This window comes from Agelaius phoeniceus, unplaced genomic scaffold (genome assembly GCF_051311805.1).
Source record: "Agelaius phoeniceus isolate bAgePho1 unplaced genomic scaffold, bAgePho1.hap1 Scaffold_105, whole genome shotgun sequence".
In the NCBI taxonomy this organism is placed as follows: Eukaryota; Metazoa; Chordata; class Aves; order Passeriformes; family Icteridae; genus Agelaius; species Agelaius phoeniceus.
In genome coordinates, this window is record NW_027509873.1 from 2845019 (window position 1) to 2864419 (window position 19401).

The 19401-nt window shown below is 49.0% G+C and overlaps 1 pseudogene; it reads right to left on the reverse strand.

Moving 5' to 3' along the window:
• Positions 1 to 203: 203 nt before the first annotated feature.
• LOC143692793 (uncharacterized) lies at positions 204 to 16818 on the reverse strand (annotated as a pseudogene).
• Between the last annotated feature and the right edge of the window lie 2583 nt (positions 16819 to 19401).

Below are 19401 nucleotides of genomic sequence, written 5' to 3' on the forward strand. Positions count from 1 at the left end.
ACAATGCATGTCTATAGAAACCTTTAGGATAGGAACTAATTATAAACTATGCTTAGAAGCACAATAAATGGCTTGTCCTTGATTCACATTGAATTGTGCAGTCTTTTGTCTTTTCTCCACATACTCCTACTCTAAATCCTACTCTACAGTCCTACTCTAAATCCTACTCTAAGATGGCTATGGAGAAAATGGTCCTGATATGATTATAGCACTGTTTGCTTCTCCATCCTCCTCTTCATTGAGATGATGAGTGGTCTCAGGGTGGATGCAGCCTCAGCTGATGTTACAAATGGATGCTGTTCACAAAAAAACCCCAAAAACCAAAAACAAATACAAAAACAAAAAAAAGAAAACAAACAAATTAAAAAACAAACCAAAACAAACAAACAAACAACAAAAAGACAAAGAACAGTGAAGAGTGAACCATTACTTTCCAAGCTCAGTACTTCACAGGCTCAATTGGGATTGCTCTGGGTCCTAAAAAGACCCAGAAAGAGGAGCAATGGCACCATCTGCTACCAGCAGTCATGTGCAGGACCCTGCCATCACAGGCAAACCTGGCCCAGAATCCCACTCATCCATTTATTCAGGTTTGTTTATCTTGTTGGGATCTTTGCCCTGCCAGTGCTCTAGAAATGGTGCTTTCTGTCCCTGGGTTATCTTCCTTTCAGGAAACTCCAATAACTCACATAGGTCCCTGTCTTTGAAAGACAGGCACTGTGCTAATTCCCACAGGGACAGAAAGCAATGTCTACCTTTCCACGCCCTGCCCCTCGTGTGCTGGATGGCACCTTCCTTCCCAGCAGGGCCAGCCCAGTGGCACTGGGTCCTGCAGTTCCCTCTCTGCCACACAACCTGGCAGTAACCCTGGCGCAGTTCCCGTCTGCTTGAGCGTGCCAGGCAGCAGATGGGGCTGGGACAAGTCCCTCCCAGCTGTCCCTGTTTGTGTGCCAGAAACCTCCAAGGCTGGGCTGGGGGGCACAAACCAGGGCCCCTCAGAGGCTCACAGTGAGCCCCCACAGCCCCTCCTGCCACAGCCAAATCTCTGACTGCTCAGCTGGGACTGGCTTCCTTGGGTTCCTCCACCACCATTTCATGTCTCTGTACCCTGCATTGCTCTGCTTCAATTCTTTTGCCATTAGATAAAACTGAACACTCCACCAAATTAGAAAAGAGGGCAACAGAAACAGTCAGAGGACAGAGCACCTCTCCGCTCAGGAAATGCGGAGAAGAGGTGGAGTTATTCAGTTTTGTGAAGAATAGGCCCCAGGGAGACTTTATTGCCACTTTCCAAGACTTCAGAGTAGCTTTGAAGAAAGTGGGGGACATCTTTAACAGGGTCGGTTACAATAGGATATGGACAAATATTTTTAAACACAAAGGGCATCTAATCAGAGTAGGTCTAAGGAAGAACTTGTTTACTCGGAGCATGGTGCCACCCTGGCACAGCTTGCCCCAAGAGCTTGGAGGTGCCCCATCCCTGCAACCATTCCAGCTCCGATGGCAAAGGGCTCTGAGCAACCTGATCTCTTTAAAGATGTCCCTGCTCATTGCAGGACACTTGCACCACAGGACCTTTACAGGGCCCTGCCAGCCCAGCCCAGTCTAGGATTCCTCACTGTTTTCATTTGAAGAGCACCAAGAGTGGAGGTGAGGAGGAAGGGGGCTCATCTGATGCCTTGGACTTGAGTGGAGGAGGAGCCCATCCCTCAGACCCTGTTTCACCTGCAGCCCCTTCACATTTTACCTGCAGGAGCTCCTTGGCAGACCAGCGCCGCGCCTCGTCTCTCTGCAGGCAGCAGCTCAGGAAGTCACGCAGGCAAGATGAGAATAGGTTGGGCTGCTGCAGCTTTTGTCTTCCTCCTGTGGCTATCAGGAGTTGAGGCTGGGGAAAAAGGAGACACCAGGCTACACCTGCTTCTTTCCTATCTGTAACTGCTCTCTTGGGTCCCATTGATTAAGCTCCACTCTGCAGTGGCAGTTTCTGCCCTGGCAGAGACACAGAGATGACTTTCCTTTACCAACCAAAAACCCAAACTCCGATGCAGCCACAGCTTTTCCAACATCCCACAGATCTTGCCTTGGCAGCTGATTTCATTGACTGACCTAGTTAGTGGGAACTACATCACCACAAGCACATTTCCTTCCCTGAAGATTCATACCAGCTTGAGAGGCTTTTAGGAAGAAGGACTTTGCTATACTAACTCTACTATATCCAAGGGTTAGTACATGGAAAAGTATCTCTGCAGTGCTTCTTGGTCCCTTAAGAGCAGCTGCCATAAAACAAAACTAATCAAGCTTTTTGCTTTGTTCTTGAAAACAATGGGAATTGGAAGGAAAGAAAGGAAATCCACCAGGTGTTCCTCAGGTAAGGAAACAAACATTTGGAATCTCATCTTCAACACAGACACATTAAGATGCATGCACAAATGTACTGGGATGAAAATGCCTGCTTGGACACACAGGAGCCACCTGCAGCTCTGTCTCTCAGCAGCCTGAAAATTTCTGCTTTCCTTACATGGAAAAGAAAAACTTTTCATGGTCAAATCAGAAGGAGAGGTTCCATCCCTACGGTCACCCTCTACTCATTTGGCTACTCAAGTCAATGCATTAATGGTAGGCCCATTCCAGAAAGTGCCAGGAAACAAATGGGAGGTTTTGGCAGGCTCTCCACATCACCAGGCTCTGGTTTGGTGACATGCAGAATATGGCTTGGGCTAGGAGAGAAACACGATCACTGAGTGTTTCAGCAGCACTGCACAAGAAGCAGAAGAGACTCTGTGGCCTTTACACCCTCATGCCCCAGTTTGAAGCATGTTTCCCAGTGAGAAGAAACTGCACAGTGGGGTAAGTTCCTCTCTAAAAACCGGTGCCTTAGCAACTTTCTTGTGTTTGGGCTTCTTTTCTTCATTTCTGGAAATGTAACACCAGTTCTGAGAGGCTTGCCTTGTGGTTTTAGGGGCATCTTCACAGACAGACAAGTGGGAACAACTTGAAACCCAAAGCAAATGTTGCCTGAGAAGAGCTGGGGAGTGTTTGCCTGTGGTGAGGCTTGAGCTGTCTGGCAATCCCTTTCCATGATGTGCAGAAACATCCAGCTGCTCCCCAGAGCTCAGTCCCTCTGGGCACGCTGGCCTCTGGAAACACCTGACGATTCCAGCCTTTCTCCTGCTCAAGAGCATCTAACCTAAGCTGAGCTCCAGTTTCTTCAGCAAGGCCAAGGATGCTCACTTCCATGCAGCTGACAGTGTCCATGGAGCTCAGCAGGTCTTTCTGATACTCCTCAGGCCAAGGAATTACAGTGTAGATTGGCAAGACATTGGCTGATCGTTATCCAGTGTGGTTCGTGTGGAACCAAGCTCTAACATGCTGACAAGTCAGAGGGACAGAGCTCATTCTGCTTTTGCAAGATGGTATTTAGAAACATAGGACACCAACTTGGAACTATTCAAACCTCAACTTGCAGAATCCATCTCAAATAGACAAAAATATGAATGGCAAGAGGCCTTGGAGTCTCCATAAAAATGCCCACCACTGTAACGATAACTCTGTGCTTGTGGCACTGAAATAGATGGTGACCAAAGAGACTTTGCTATTATCCTCTTTAACCCAAAGGAGAATTTCAAATCCAGAAATGGCAATGCACTCCCCTTGTGTACAAATAATTTTTGCGGCTTTCTTTCCTTTTCCCACATCACCAGAGGTGACAAAGAGGGTTTTATCCTGACTCTCAGCTGAGCTCAGCCACTGGCCATGGTGGGGAGCTGGAGTCCTCCCTGTCATTAGAACTGTGCAGGCCAGGGATGGCCCTGCTCCTGTGGTAAAGAAACACAGCACCGGTGTCAACTGCCCACGTTGGATCCCAGCCCAGGCACCTGCCTGCAAGCTCATCAACTTGTTAAAGTACCGAGAAACAGCCAAGGGTTTGGCAAACAATTCTAACTGCAGTCAGAGAAAAACACATCCTAAACTTATCCAGGCCACCCACACACATGACTGAACCATATACAGATGACTTGAAAGCCTGAAAGTTTCGAAGACCCACAGCATTTGGAAAAGATGCTAGAGAATGGAAGAGAAGAGCTGTGTTTAAAAAATGAGAAAGCAAGCAGAACTGCTTGGGCATTGCTTTGGTAGTAGGTTTTTTCTCTTTTTCTTTTTTGTTTACTTTTCTTTTTCCTTTTTTCTTATGTTTTCTATAAAATTGAAACTGGGAAGGTCTAACCTCCATTTCTCAGAATATTTATCACATGTCTACCCTCTCCACTGAAAAATTCTTGTCCTTCAGAAACAGAGTTCCAACATTGTTCAAAAAACAAGTGAGAAATGTCAGGCATGGCTGGAGGCCAAAATGGCAGGTTTCTGAACTGGTTAGGTTTCTGAACTGCCACTTCCCTTTCTGATACAACCAAAGCTACAGCAGATGCTGATGTGTTGCAGGGGCATTTTTAGAAGGAGACCTTGGTGGAAGTGGTGCCAGCAGATGGCAATGGGATTTTGTCCAATGGCACACAGAACATGGGACAGGTGAGAAAGACAGTGGGATCGGTGAGTATTTGCACCTTACCAAGACAGGAGTTGCATTCCAGTGAGGAACTTCTCGTTCCACCATTTCGATGCCCACGATTCCCAAAGACCATATGTCCACTTTGGGGCCATATGGTTGACCTGTCACCACTTCAGGCGCCAGCCACCCAGGAGTGCCGGCCACGCAGCTCCGTCTGCCCTGCTCAGGGGTGAGCTGAGCAAAGAGGCCAAAGTCAGCTGTGGAGAAAACAACAAACCATGAAAGCCAGCTCCAATTAGGAAACCAAGCAAAAGAATTCCCCACTCTCAGGCTAAGAATGTGCTGTTGAATCTCCTGGAGAACTGCGCACGCTCGATTTCCTTGGGGCTTTAGCCAAGGGAGTATGGAATTGGCCACTTCCAAAAAAACCCAGGTTTCTTAATGCTGCTCACAGCAGTGGACTTTATGCCCCTGAAGCTTTAGATTGTAGCTCCCTCTGTCTGGAAGGGACACACACAGAGCAACGCCACTCTTGACTGCTTGTGGTTCCTTATACCTCTGTGCACGTTGCAACTGCGCCTTCAGCTCGCAGCAGGGGTCCCTGCACTGCCACCAGCACCATTTCTGGGGAGCTGGCAGTCACTCCAAGCAGCCCCACACCCACATCCCTGGAATGCTGCACCTGACCAAGAATATACTGACCCAGCTTGACAGAGCCGTCGGTTTTGAGAAGGATGTTGCAGCTCTTCACATCTTGGTGGATGATGCAGTTTGAGTGCAGAAAATGCAGTCCTTGCAGGCACTGAGCGAGAAAACAGAAACAGGAGGGCAAAAATGAGTGATGTGATTTCATCACACAAGAAAGGAAACAAAGAATCTAAAAGATTCCCTCTCCAGGGGAATGGGGAGTAATGGCAGAACAGTAATGGCCACTGAGAGGAAGAGCTTGCTGCTCCAACACTTGCAGAGCAGGACCTTTCTAAGGAAAGGCACGTCAGCTTTTGAAAGAGCAACAGCACCTGCTGTTGTAGGCTGTGCCCTGCAAACCAGCCAGGATGACTCCTGCTGCAGTGGACGTGCTTTTTCCATGCAGAGGACAAAGGAGGGGTTTTGAAAGGAAAAGTCCCTCCCTTTGGTGTGAAGCGGATCACTTTTGGGTGGGAGGCTGCATGACAAAGATTTTCTTGCTGGCCTCAGCACAGGCTTGGAAGTATCCCACCAGTCACTTTCTGGGAGCAAAGAGCATTTTGGCTGCACTACTATTCTTTTCAGCTGAGGACTGTGAGACATGAGTCTTTTTTCTTTGCTGATCATTTCAAATCCTGCCACCAGCACCTTTGCTTTTACAGGCAAGGAATGCAGTGAAGACAGACTCCAGGCAAACATTTAGAGAGGCAAGGTGGAGAACAGCAAATACAAATACAAGAGACAGAGCGAGAATACAACAGCAGGAGATAAGAGTACTGGCACTGAGTACAGGGAGTGCAGGGGCACTGGCAGGCCTTTCACTTGAGATGCTTTTACTTGCCCATAGAATAGCAGCAACACAGAAACAAAGATTGGCACAGGAAATCACTCCAGCTCTGAGCCCCTGTTTCCCAGACAATCCTGCCCAAGCCCTTGGAAACACGGATGGGATTGCTGACCTCCCGACTGATGGCTGCCATCTCATCTTCAGACAGGTAGGTCTTGCTGATGACATTGCTCAGAGTGCCTCCATCCATGTACTCCATAACCAGCCAGAGCTCCTCACCCACAAGGTAGCTGAAAGAAGGAAACAAGGGCGTGGAGATGAATGTACATGGCTAAGTTGCTGTTTGGAAAAGGTGGGTTGATTCTTCTTTTCAGGTCCCTTTGAGACAAAGACAAAATAAAGGAATAGACATTCCCTCTTGGCTGAGCATTGTTTGCCATCTGTGCAGTCTCAAGGAGAAAGGCACAGCTGTGAAAAAGGAGATGTCTTAGATGGGCAGCAAGCAAAATGTGCAGTTTAGTAACAGCCCAGATAAAAAACCTGTCGCGCATGGTGTTTCTGGAAAAAAGCACCTAGTCTTCCTGGCATGCATAGCAATGGAAAACAGTGGCAACAATCCAAGGGAAATCCTTGTTAGTTTACCTGGACGTAAGAAGACACTTGAAAAAAATCAAGCTCCAAAACAAAGTGGTGGCTGTGAATATAGAGATCATTGATTTAGTAAGACACGACTCATCCGGGTTTTTGAACAATTTTCCAATACCATGTGCCAGCGAAGACTCATGCAGACAAAATGCAATCTCTTCCCATCCACTGGAGATGAAAAGAGCAATAATAATTAGCCAATAATTACAGCTCTATTTTCTGCCAGTGACCAAAGTGGGATTTTACCTTGCATGTTTGCAATATGTGAACAAACATTCATGGGACAAAAGCACAACTCACCTGTCTAAACAATTGACCAGGTTGGGATTCCTATTCACCTTCATGACCATGAGTTCATTGACTTTTAGTTCCTTCTTCCTCAGTCCTTGAAGATGTATTTTCTTTATGGCCACCTAAAATGACATTGAAAATCAGTAACTTGAGAGGTTGGTGGCACAAGACCACAAGGCACATGGAGCGAGTGATTTTGCAATGACACAGCTGAGCTGTGCCAAACTGCCTTGTGATTAGGCACTGCAGTAATTAGGAACTGACGTTCCAACAGCCCATTTCTCTGCTCCCTTGGGAGCCAGTTACAGGACACGTGGGGCCACTGACATTTTGCCTTGACCACTTGGTAACAGCGGTGTCTCAGTTATCACCCACAAAGCTCTGACCACACTCTCTGCTGCTTTGTTTGCGACTCAGAAGAAGCAATCCATGCCTTAAAACTCTGTGGATACATCTTGGGCTATGGGCAGGGCTTAGGGCTTTCAGGGACGCCTTGCAGATCTCTCCCTGTGTGCAGTTCCCAAGTGCAGCAGGTGGCTAAGGAACCACCAGTAACTTTCAGATGTATTTGCTGGCAGCCAGAAATGAGACTTCAGGACTCTGAAGCTGTAGCCCCAAAGAGCAGTGAGGTGCTCGAAGGCACCACCTTTGTTTCAGCAATGGAGAGCGAGTGAGCGCGTCCTTCTCTGAAAGGAACCGCTGCCCTCCGTGCCTTCCTTCCGGCAGCTGAGGAGGACAAAGTCCCAAATGCATTTTGTGGGCTGGCACCAGTCTGTGCTTCTTGTGCCTTTTCAGCACAGCTCTGCCCAAAGCTCCAGCCACAGCTCACACCAGAGGGGAAAGCCCTCGAGTGCAGCAGAATCTGCAGGTGCTGTTGACAGTTACCTCTCCTCCTGTGGCAGTGTCGAGTGCTTTACAAACATCTCCAAAAGTCCTAGAAACAAAAGAGAAGCAGAGAAAGGAGAAGCCATTTAGATCTTGCAGTGAAAGCCAGCCCACGCAGGAGATCTGTGCTGTAAATGCCTAAGACCTGCAGGACACTGGAAGCATGGAGATGTCTTTGACAATGCCTTCTGAGCACACTTAGAAATTCTGATCAGCACTGACAATCTAAGCCCAGTGCCTGAACACATTTGCAGCTTGTCTGACTTCACACTTGATACCTATTCCACCAGCAAAACACCTGATGCATAGTTTGGTAAAATTAGCATTGCTTGGACTCACCCACTGCCAATATTTTCCAGTTCAATGTATTTTATAATAGGATTTTCCATCTTCGCCATTCTCCCTGAGGGAAACAAAATGCAAGATGTTCACTTTAAAGCAGAGATCCCAGCTTCTAGGAGATACAAAAGGCAGCCCCACTGTCTGGGGCTCTGAGCCCTCCCTTTGTGGACAGCTGGCTAAGAACAACAGGAACAGGAACTGGAACAACAAGAAAAGAACAGCAGGTCCACAGCACAAGTGGCTGGCACAGAGACTGATTTCTAGCATCCTTTGAAGTGAGAGACCTCTTGACAGCAGACACACAGGGAAGCACAGGGAGATACATTCATAGACCAGAAGAGAACACCTACCAAGGCAAGTAAGTTTGTCATCTAGAAACATTAAGGAGAGCTGGAACTAACAGTGCCTTTGTTTTCTTGGGAATAAACACTGTGAGATTTAGAAAAGGTTTCCTACTTGCTAAGATTAAATGCACCTGGACATCTAGAATCAATTCCTCTGAACAGATGTCAAGTTCAGAACAGGAGGAATTATTGCCAAGTGTTCCCATCTTTTCCAGCTTGCAGCAGTTTGCCAGAAGAACGCCTCTGCGTTTGTAAACCAGAGCAGCTCATGCTAGAAGCAATCCCGACGGGGCTTTCAGCATCAGGACCCTCACCCTTTATGAGCAGGCTGAGCTCAAAGACGCCCTTGCCCGTGCCCCGCGTGAAGAACCACGCCGCTTCTCTCCACCCCGACAGCGCGGATCAGTCGCTCCCATTGCACTCGCCCTCTCGGCACCGCACACGTCCCCATCCTCCCAACTCGGCACGGCGGGCATGGGCACAGAGGACAGCAGTGCTCCTCAGGCGCCCTGTGACACAGAGAGCTGCCCAGAGGAGATGCTGACCCTCTTGTGAGTCCGGGCCGTGCGACGCAGCAGCCGGCCCAGAGAAGGGGCTGCTGCCTCAGGCAGCTCCGCGCTGCAGCAGCCGGGCAGCAGCGGGACCCTCCCAGCTAAGGAAGGCTCCAGCCTCTGCACTCCCACCAGCCCTCAGGGGCAGGGCAGCGACCACAACAAGGCTGGCAAAGCCCAAGCATGAGCACTGACAGGCACTGACTGGAAGAAGCCAGAGGGAGCCTGAGCCCTGTACAAGCTGTTGCCCCCATTCAGGACACAACACGATGGGCTTTGAGATCAGCCACACCGAGATGCAGATCAGTGCCCTTTTTGTCCCAACAGGTGATGGTAGACACAGAATCCACTGGGCTCTCTTCTCAACCCTACCAGATCTTCTCTGAGAGCACAGCACTGGCAGCTGTTAAGGGCAAGAAGCAGATTCATTAGGTTGTGCTGCAGAATCACAAAGGGCTTGATGTGTTCTCCTAGAGACTGATCTCAGCAGAGCTTCTGCCAGTGGCTAGGACTCAAGCAGTCACAGCCTTCTGCTGATCCAGGAACAATCCCTGCTTCTGCCTTTGGCAGAGAGGGAAGCCCAGGCAAACTCCAGCCAGTCTAAGCTGCCCTCAGAGGCAGCAGGAACACCCAGAGCTCTCTCTTGCTGCCTCGGAGCAACGCCAGCACTTCTGTGACACTAAACCGAGGAGAACCCTTTGGCACAGCTATGCTGACACGTGCACACAATACACTGTCCCTCAGATAAGAAAGATACCAGACGTACTCAGTTGCTCCAGGGAGTCACCCGCCATCTCCTGTTGCTGAGCAGCAGCTGGGTCAGCACGGGAGGTGAACCAAGTGCTCAGGCCCCACTTCTTCAGCTGGAGAGCAAAGGCTCCTTGGGACAGCACTGCTGCTTCTGCAGCAGCTTCAGTGTCAGAGTCGGTGTAGATCTGAGACAAGAAATGAGTTTATGTCAGGAAGGTGTGGCAGATATTGCCCTGAAATGCAAGAGAGATTGCCATTTGAAATGCAGGCCCTTAGGAAGCTGCTGTCAGCCACATGCAGAGCTCTTCAACTGGATTGCTTTGGATGTCCACTTGTGAAACCAAATGGTCAAAACCAAAGGCTGGTTTTACTCGAGGTCATAGCCAGTTTCTTGTTCTAAAGGATGACTGCAGCAACGACCGCTCCACTTCCTCCCAAAGACTCCTTTCCCCCTCCTAGGTCTGCAGATACATTTGCAGCTCCTCATTCTAATGTTCTACCTCCTGCCATGAAATTCTCTTTTTCTGCACCTTCCTCGGGAGGTGCTCATCCTGCAGCATCTCTGGAGGGTTCAGTTCCTGGGCCTCATGCCAGCCTCGGGGCTCTTGGTTGCCCATCATTTGCTGGAACTCTCTGCAGGCTGCCAGGTAGGATGGCAACGCTTCCACCTCAAGTCAAACAGAACAAAGCAGTCAGAGACTACAGCTTGTCCCCGTCAGCCAGGAGTCATCGACTGGGAAGAAAGTAAAGAAAAGGACAGGAGCAGATTCACAAGGGATACAGACAGCTTGTAGCTCGTATTCCAGATCTATGTGAGTGACCATGTTCACCTGCAAAAACACCTCAAGAAACAAGGTCACCTGGAAGAAGCCAGCAGGAGTTCATTCGGATGAGTGCTGGCTAAATGGCCAAGGGAGTAATGCCACTGTCTAGAGCATCAGCTGAGATTCAGCAGACCAGGAAGTGCCCTTCAGAGCAGCTCTGACAGAGGCCTCATCAGGATGGCCTCAGAGGCATCACCCACCCCCTGCTGCTCTGCACTGGAAAGGCAAGGAGGGCAGAAACCACCCCTTGGGTGACTGCAGTGGCTATTGCTGGTTCACTCACTTGCTTTTCTAGAGCCTTTTGTTCCTGAAGGAGGCGATTAATTTTCTCTTTGGTGATTTTAATTTTTTCGTCTAGCCTCTTCTTCCTTGCCTTGATCCTAGCCTCAGTTTCCTGCAGCTGTGCCTGCACCTGTTCATCAATTTTCTGTAAACAACAACGGAAAGGACTCTCTTTCATGAATGGAGTGGCTGCCATTCCTTCATTCACCTCTTTTTGTTGATTGCCCCTCTGCATAGGGAGATTCTTCTCCTCTTGGATGTCTTCATTCCTCCTCTTTGCTGCCATGATGTCACTCTGAGCTTCAGGCAGCTCTGCTTGTGGCTCTGCCTTGATGTTCTGTACACACAAAAGCAGAGCAAGTGACTGAGAGCTGCCATCAAGATCAGCTTTTCCCTCTTTTAGCCTCAAAATCACATTTATTCAGCCCCTTCTTTCTGCTTCCCTCCCCAGCTCTGCTTCCACTGTAACCATCCTGTCCCGGTGCTGGTCTCTGCAGATTCCAAGGCTCTGTCCTTTCAGTGCCTGTGGGACTTCCTGGCCTCCTCAGTCCCAGGAGCTCTGGTTTATGCCCCTCTTCCTGCCCTTCCCTCTGTCCCCTGGCCAGTCAGGCTTACCTGGCCATTCTCCTGTGGCTCTTCCACCTGCTGCCTGAGCTGCTCTTCCTGCTCTCGGGCAGGGAACAGCTCTCCCTGAATCTGGCATGGCATCTCAGATAAGGCAGTCTGCTCCTGCTCTTTCTCTAGAAGCACCTGCACAGAAAGCAAGACAAGATGGGTTTCACCTTCCCGTACGACCTTTGTGGGCCAAGACTCAAAGACTGCTGGGCTCACACGCTCCCAAAGCACTGTGCTGCTGCTCTGCTGGGTCCTTCTCTGCCCATGGGGAGGCACAGATTCCAAAGTGACCCTGGCCCTACAATCAGGGGCCATCTGGGGCTGAAGCTCCAACAGCCTCTCAGGCAGCTGACAGGGAAGGTGTGGCATTTCTCAAGGGTCTGGTGAGGGCCTCCCTCTGCTTCTGCCATGTCCTCTTTGTCTTTCAGTGGTGACTGACACCCTGCCCTGTCCCACAGCTCCATCCTGGCCCTGCAGGTGGCTTCCTGGGTGAGCTCACTCCTTGTGAGAGACACTTCTGGAGTTCACATTCCCTTCAGGCCTGCACCAGCATTCCTCCTTCCTGACATCTACACTCTTGTTAGAAAATGGGGTCATTCAGGAGATAAGGATGCATGCAAAGATCTCTGATGGAAGTCAGAGAACCTCTATGGCCATCTCAGTATATGGAGGAGGACCAAGGTGTTTCTTCTCCCTCTTTTGTCAACTGAGAATTCTGACCAGCAGTAACAGTTTCTCATAAGGCCCCATTAACAAATGCACTTACACAGCCCTGGGGATGCCAGCGAAGGAAACCATGTGTCATGTAATGCATGTATGGGCAAAGTGAACAAACCCCAGCTACAGCATGGGATAGTTCCACTCCCTTAGGACATGCAAAAATTTAAAGGATAAAAAGAAGGCTTCAGGTCAGAAAAGGCTGGAGTAGAAAACATGAGGGGAAAAAACAACCATCTCTGGAGGGGGAAACATCTCTGCCTGCTCAGGATCAGTCAATGGAACTTGTCTCTACTCCTCTCCTGAAGGGATGCCTTTAGGTGAGCTTTGCATCTTCCACTGCTTTGGAGCAGAGCCAGGAAGATTCAAATAGATAGATAGACAGACAGATCTCACTTTTATAATCTCTCTTTACTGTACTGTGGTATTTACATTCTTTGAACACAGAGAGATATAATTCTCTCTCCTAGGTTTTTTTTAAGGGGAGGTAGTGAGAAACTTAGAGAAGAAGAGAAAACAATTATTATCTCTTCTTGCTGTTCTTGTTGTTTAGTACATGTAGAATGTGTTCTAGTGATTGTTTACTGAAAGTGATTTGTTAATTGGATTTTAGTGATAGTTGTTTAGCTTGATTAGCCAATTAGATAAAAGCTGTGTCATGACTGTCTGGAGACAGTCACAAGTTTTTCTTTAGTAGCTTTTTAGTATAGTATCTCTTTAGTATAGTTTTAATATAGTACTAGTGTGATATAACATAGCTTAAGAAAGCATTTGTTTAACCTTCTAAATCATAGAGTCAAAGCACATTATTCACCACGTGGGGGTCACCCTGAATCAATACTGTCCTTTCTGTCGCTACACACATCAACACTCGGTAGCAGTGCCCTGATCTGCAGCCATCCTGAACTTGCTCTCCTGTTGCTTCAGTAACCCACACTCTTGGGGAATCTGGAGCGTGTGGGTCCTTATGGAATGCAATCAGACCCAGAGCATTGCACTGGGAACTGCACTCTTTGTGCATCTGTGCTCGGGCAAGTTCTTCTCTTGGACTCGAGCACACTGATGGTGCTAAAGTGGCTGGAATCAGAAATGCAGCCCAGCCCCTCCCAGCTCCTCTAATCTCTGAGCACCAGCTGGAATGCAAGGGCATTGATTTCCTGCTCAATTCCCAAATACAACACACACTGATTCCCTGGGCTGCCAAAAGACACGGGAGCCGTTAACCTGAAAGTGATGTGTTTCCACCAGTGCTGGAAAAGGGCAGGAAAGATTGAGAAAAAGCTCCCTTGCTCCCTGGAGAAGGAGAAATTACACAAGGCTTCTCCTTCTAGCAAACAAACAAACAAATAAACAAACAAAATATGAAAGTGTTACCTACTCCAGTGTCTAAAGCACTTGGATGCAGTGAAGGGATGTTTGGCAGGGAAACAGCCCTTGTGCTGAGCATTGGATCTATGGATCTAAGGCAGGGATCTATGGAAGTCTGCCTGAAGGTCCCTCATGAGCCCCCATTGTCCAGGCTAAAGCTCCCTCAGCACCTCCTCGCTGGCCTTGTGCTGCACCCCCTTGCCCAGCTCCCCTGTCCTTCTGTGCACGCGCTGCAGCCCCTCAAGGACTTTCTGCTTCCCAGGGCCCACAGCTGCACCCAGCACTGCAGCGGTGGCCGCAGCGCTGCCCAGCACAGGCCACGCTCGCTGCCCTGCTCCTGCTGCCCCCCTGCTGCTGACACGGCCACCGTGCCCTGGCCCTTCTTGGCCCCCTGGCCACACGCTGCCTCATCTTCAGCGGCTCAAGGCCGCCAGCCCTGCGTCCTTTTGGCCCACGCAGCTCCCCAGCCACAAAGGTGCCCATTTCACTTCAGATACAGCAGGCATCATTGCAAGGTGTACATCCTGGATTTAGCATTACAAGACAGCAGTCAAGGACTTGCAGCTTTGCTCCCACTCTAGGCTCCAATGCAGTTTTCAAAGCAAACTACACAATAGAAGGTATCAACAGACACATGCAGCGTCTGGGTTTTGCCTCAGAAGAAGGGTTCAGAACTACTCACTTTGTTTCTTTTGCCACACTAGACAAGAATGCCCCCCCCAGCTTCGTGGACAACACAGTCATCTCCTTGCAGCTTATCAAAGACCAAGAAACAGGCAGACTCAGAGCACCTATCTGCTCTGCTACTGGCTGCTCTGCCTGAAGAGGCAGAAGAGCAACCTGACAACAAAGGCACCAAAATCCCTGACTTCAAGCAGCAGCTCTACATCCCCAGCGTGTCTCTGAAATAGTCCCAAGTAAGCACACCCAAGAAGTTTGTGGGGACAAAGCACCACAAAGAGCTTGTGTGGTCAGATCAGCATTTTTTTGTGCCTGCAGCTATTTGGCCAGTCTGTGCAGGGGGACAGGTCCCTCCATGCCACAGTGTCCCCTGTGTATCTGACAAGGCTGAGCACAGTGTCTTTGACATGCTCCCTGCTCTGGGATCAGGGAGCATTCATGCTCCAGGCTGGCCCCTGTCCAAATGCCAGGAAGCTGCTGCCTAAGCATGACAGATCAAAGCCCATTGTCCAGCTGTCACAGGCTGGGGGCAATCACCAGGTCCTGGCAGGACTCCAGCACTCAGCATCCTCAGCCAGCAACAGCAAGTGCCGGCTGGTCAGAAACTTGCAGCTCTGCCTTGCACCAAAGACAGCAGCACACACAACTGGCACTTACTGGCTCAGAATGGTCAGGCTGTGGTGTGACCACAGCTGGAGGCTGGCGCTCATCCACCTCATTTGCCTCCTCTTTGGCCTCCTCTCCATGAGCAGAGGGAGCCAGAGGAGAGACTGCTGTTGGTTCTGTGATCTGTGGACAAACAGCAGTGTGAGGGACAGAAAGTTACCTATAATTTATAACCTTATTTCTATTCAGCACTTTATTCTATTCAGCTCTATTTCTACAACCAGCTGTACTAAGGACAAATCAGAAACTTTGAGAACAATGGGATTCTAAGTCACTGCGACTGAATTTAAATGGGCTAATTCAACAGAATTGCTAATAGTTCTGAATTAGACATTATGCCCTGGCTACTATCAAGAAGCAACATTCTCTCTGCAAAATGAGCTTTTCATTCCTTGAAAGTTCTGAAATGGAAAATCAGGAAAAAGCCAGTGATGCCTTTGTTATTGCTGCTGCAGACATGGAAATGGATTTTCTTTCAGCCTACCCAGCTGGCCCTCTACACTCTGCGGCCACAGGTCAAGCTCACAGCTTGCTCTACAATTCTTAAGCACCAGGAACATGAAATGTTCCTTTCTCACTCACCTCAGGATCAGCACCTCTGAATACACGGATCATGTGATCTGGAGTGGGCAAGGGAAAATGAACAAGGGCTGTGAGAAAACTGCCTGGGCTGCTGAATCCCACAGAAGAGAAGAAGTCAACCCAAACAGAGAGGATTTTTCTTTATCAACATCCCTCCACGTGACATACTTCTTTCACACAGCCAGCAAGAGATCAGGACAATAATCTTGGTTGTGCCTACACTTCGGCCTGTTTAGCCAGTAAATGAATACAAACGTGATCAAGGAAATGCAAATTGTTCTTCAACACTCCATGCTTCTGTTCTGTTCAACAGATAAAGCAGCTCTTGTTCTCTTGTCTTTCAGGTACTTTTTTAAAAAACAGAAGTTGCATGCACTAATTCCCATTAAGTTGCTGAAAACAGTCACCCAGAAAAGCTTCCCCAAAATCCCCCTGAGCTGTGGCAGTTCTACTGTGAAACAGCACAGCAGCAGCTCCAGGGCTCAGGAGCAGACACTCATGGCTTTAGAGTTTGCACTTCACTGCAAAGGGAATCACTATTTTAGCACTCAGTCAAGGGTCAAAATAGACAGTCAAATCCTTTCATTACAAAATTTAGAATAAAAGAAGCTTTCTCTCAGTTCTGGGGAGAACTACAAAGTCTTTAGAAGGCCTTCTGAGAAGGCCTCCCAGTCTGCATTTTGGAAGTTGTCCTGCTTGATCCAGCAAACTGAGGAAATGACAGACTCTGCTGCCACAGACTCTCCCGTGGAGGGAATGGAAGCCCTGCAGGTTCCCTTGCAAATGCTGCCCCTGTGGCTACAGGCACCCCCTTTTTAGCTGAACACCCTGACAGGAGCTTTACCAAACCACTGGCATCCTAATGCTCTTTCTCTTTCAAAATCAACCCAGTCACTAAGAAAGAGCAGGAAGACATGCAAAAGCCAGGTTAGCTTACACCCTAACCTAAATAGAGTTGAAACCTCTACTTACTTGCCAGGCTAGTCATGAAATAGGCGGAATAAACAGTGCCATACATGGTGCAAACTGCAGCAGCGAGTTGCTCAATCATTGTAGCACTGTTGTTCAAGTTTAACCCAACACTACAAAAGCCAAGACTCCTGTCAGTGTGCAGCTACACACTGACAAAGGCCACAATCAGGAGGATGCTCCTGATCTCAGCAAGCCCTAGGGCTGCTCTGGCACTGAGGCCTTCCGTGCAACAAGGCAACCTTCTGATGTCACCACGACGATGTGGCAACCATGCCCTGATATCACAAAGCAAAGTATGACAAAGCAAAGCATCACAAAGCATGTTAGTCTGTGAATTTATGCAAAGCAGTAACCAACCTCCCCTACAGCAAACACAAAATGGCCTCGGAAGTTCTCCTCTGACACAAAGCAGCACAAACTCCCCCCATGGGCCAAACCCTGTTGTTCAAGGGATCCAAGAGGAACTCCAAGAGTGCCCCAAGCACCTACAGCCTGTACCCCAAGTGAGCATTCAGATGGGACCCAAGCAAAGGAAACCAGACCAAGAAAATGGCCCAAAGCATTGTACAGAACCAGGAGAGAAAGCACTATTGGCATAGCAGCTGAAGTAATTCCTAACCAATCACCCCATATATCTGCATGTTTATTGGATGTTCCCAGGGCTGCTGTGTATGTACATCTCTTCCCCTGCTCTGCCTTTCTTCCCCTTTGGCAGCAGTGGAACTGGCAGCATCTGCCCGCCAGCAGCAGCTGCTCCAAGCTGGGAACGCGGCTGGCGGTGCTGATTTCCAGAGGCTCCTGTGTCCCAGGGAAGCCAAGGCAGGAGCAGCTGAACGGCGCTGGCGCTGCTGCTGCTCTGTGCCAGAGAGCCCCGGCTGGGCAGGGCACGGTGCCCACTGCGCTGCGGGCTCCTTCTCCTGCCAGAGCTGGGCACACCTGGGAGCAAGGCATGGCAACCTTTGGGCAAACCAAGGGGTTTCTGGGGCTGCACTGCTCTGCACACACCCAGCTCACCTGCAGCACAGAACCTTGGTCCCCCAAAAGGTAAACAAGATGGAAACAGCTGGAAAAGATCTCATTTCAACCATTCTTTATGCTTCAATAGAAATGACCAAAATGAAAGTTACCGAGCAGGGCCCGATCCACACTGCCAGCTCAGTGTGAGAAAAGAGGCATTACTTTATTTCAGTGCTGGGTGCGTGGGGAATCACTTCCCTGAAACATGCACACCCACGTGTGTGTATCCATGGAACTAAGACATTCCTTTCATTACTTTTATTCATTACTTTGCTCAAACTCACAGGCTAAACATTCTCACAAAGTATTTGACATCTTTAAATCACTTCCCCAAAATTACTGACATTTAGAGTAGGGGTCTCTTGAGGGTCTCTGCTGGTCATGTGGTGAACATCCCATTCCTCAAATTCTCCTTCCATGGTTAAGAGCCTTCTTCTCCTTGAATGCATTGCAGCTACCTCCTCAGTAGGCCCACTGTCTTTATTCTCAAGGCTAAGATATCCACTTGCACACATTAACCACTGGTGTGAGGGAAGGTATGACTCAGCACCGCCTGTTAAAGCTTAACAAATTCACAATTTGTTGCAGGTAAACACTTCCCCAACGTCTCTCCTTCCTTCTCTGGGAATCAAACACAAGCATTTTGTGAGCACTGAGCCCAAGGCCGCCTCCAACCCTCCTGTCACCCACCAGCCCTTCTCTCTTCACAAACAGCAGGTCCAGCAGTGCCTTCCCTCACTGGCTCAGTCACCAGCTGTGTCACAAGTTCTCTGTCACACACTCCAGGAACATCCTGGGCTGTTTGCTCTCCGCTGCACTCTGTTGCCAGCAGACATCCCCACCCTGTTCCATAGCCCTTGCAGAACCCTGCACCTGCTATCCCCGGGCACCTGGGAAGGGGAGGCAGTCACGGAAGAGATGCACCAGCTGCACCGGGCAGGAACCAAAACCCTCTCGCGGCACAGCTGCTGGCCTGTGTCTGGCACAGCTCCGGCTGCCCCACTCCTCATGGGCTTTTGGCTGGAAATGCAATTGCACTTTCTGCCTCATGTAGAAATACCAGGGCTGCACAAACAACGGCCAGCAGGCCACATCCCAAAGGCACTGCAGCATGGAGTTGAGAAGGAAGGAGACCCTTCCCCAATTCCTAACCATACCAAAAAATACCACCATAATTGGGACTTTTGTCTTCTAGCAAACGGTACTGAGCACTTTTGTCAGATGAGACAAAGCACATGACAAGCTTTACATGTCTCTTCCTCAGGAAAATCTTCCTGGAAGACATGACCAGTGCCACAGATTGTTTCCTTTCCCTACAAATGCTCTAGGATAAAAAATGTTGACTTCTGCATTGTGCTGAACACAACTTCTCTGGAGGGGTTTCCACAAAAATGGAGAGACAAAAAGACACCCATTGGTTGCAGCTCAGACGATGCAGTGCAGTGGCAAGGGCAGTGTTGTGGAGGCTGGGAGAGGGCCAAGTTTCTGCTGCCTGACTTGGGACAAGTAAATTCAACCAGGGCTTTTTTTCCATCTGAGTGGAGTCTTTTTCAGATGGGTGTTTTGATGAGAAATCTCAGTCTGGATGCAAGATGCCATTCCACAAAGATGCAGTTCTCATCCATGGGGTTTGGCCTGGCTGAATCATGGTTTTCTTCCCCTCAAACAGTACCAAGTTTGAGTAGTAAGGAGCAAGGCAATTTCTGAGCAAATTCAGTCAACAGGTGTCTGAATGTGGACTTTTTGTCTTGATATTCCTGTCCTTCATGTAACTTGCTTGATGGACAGCATGTTTGGTTTATTTTCCCCTGTGCTGCAATCAACATTTAAGACAGGAATTTGCTCCTTGCTGTCTCTTCATGCCACTGGCAGAGCTACTTGTACCTGT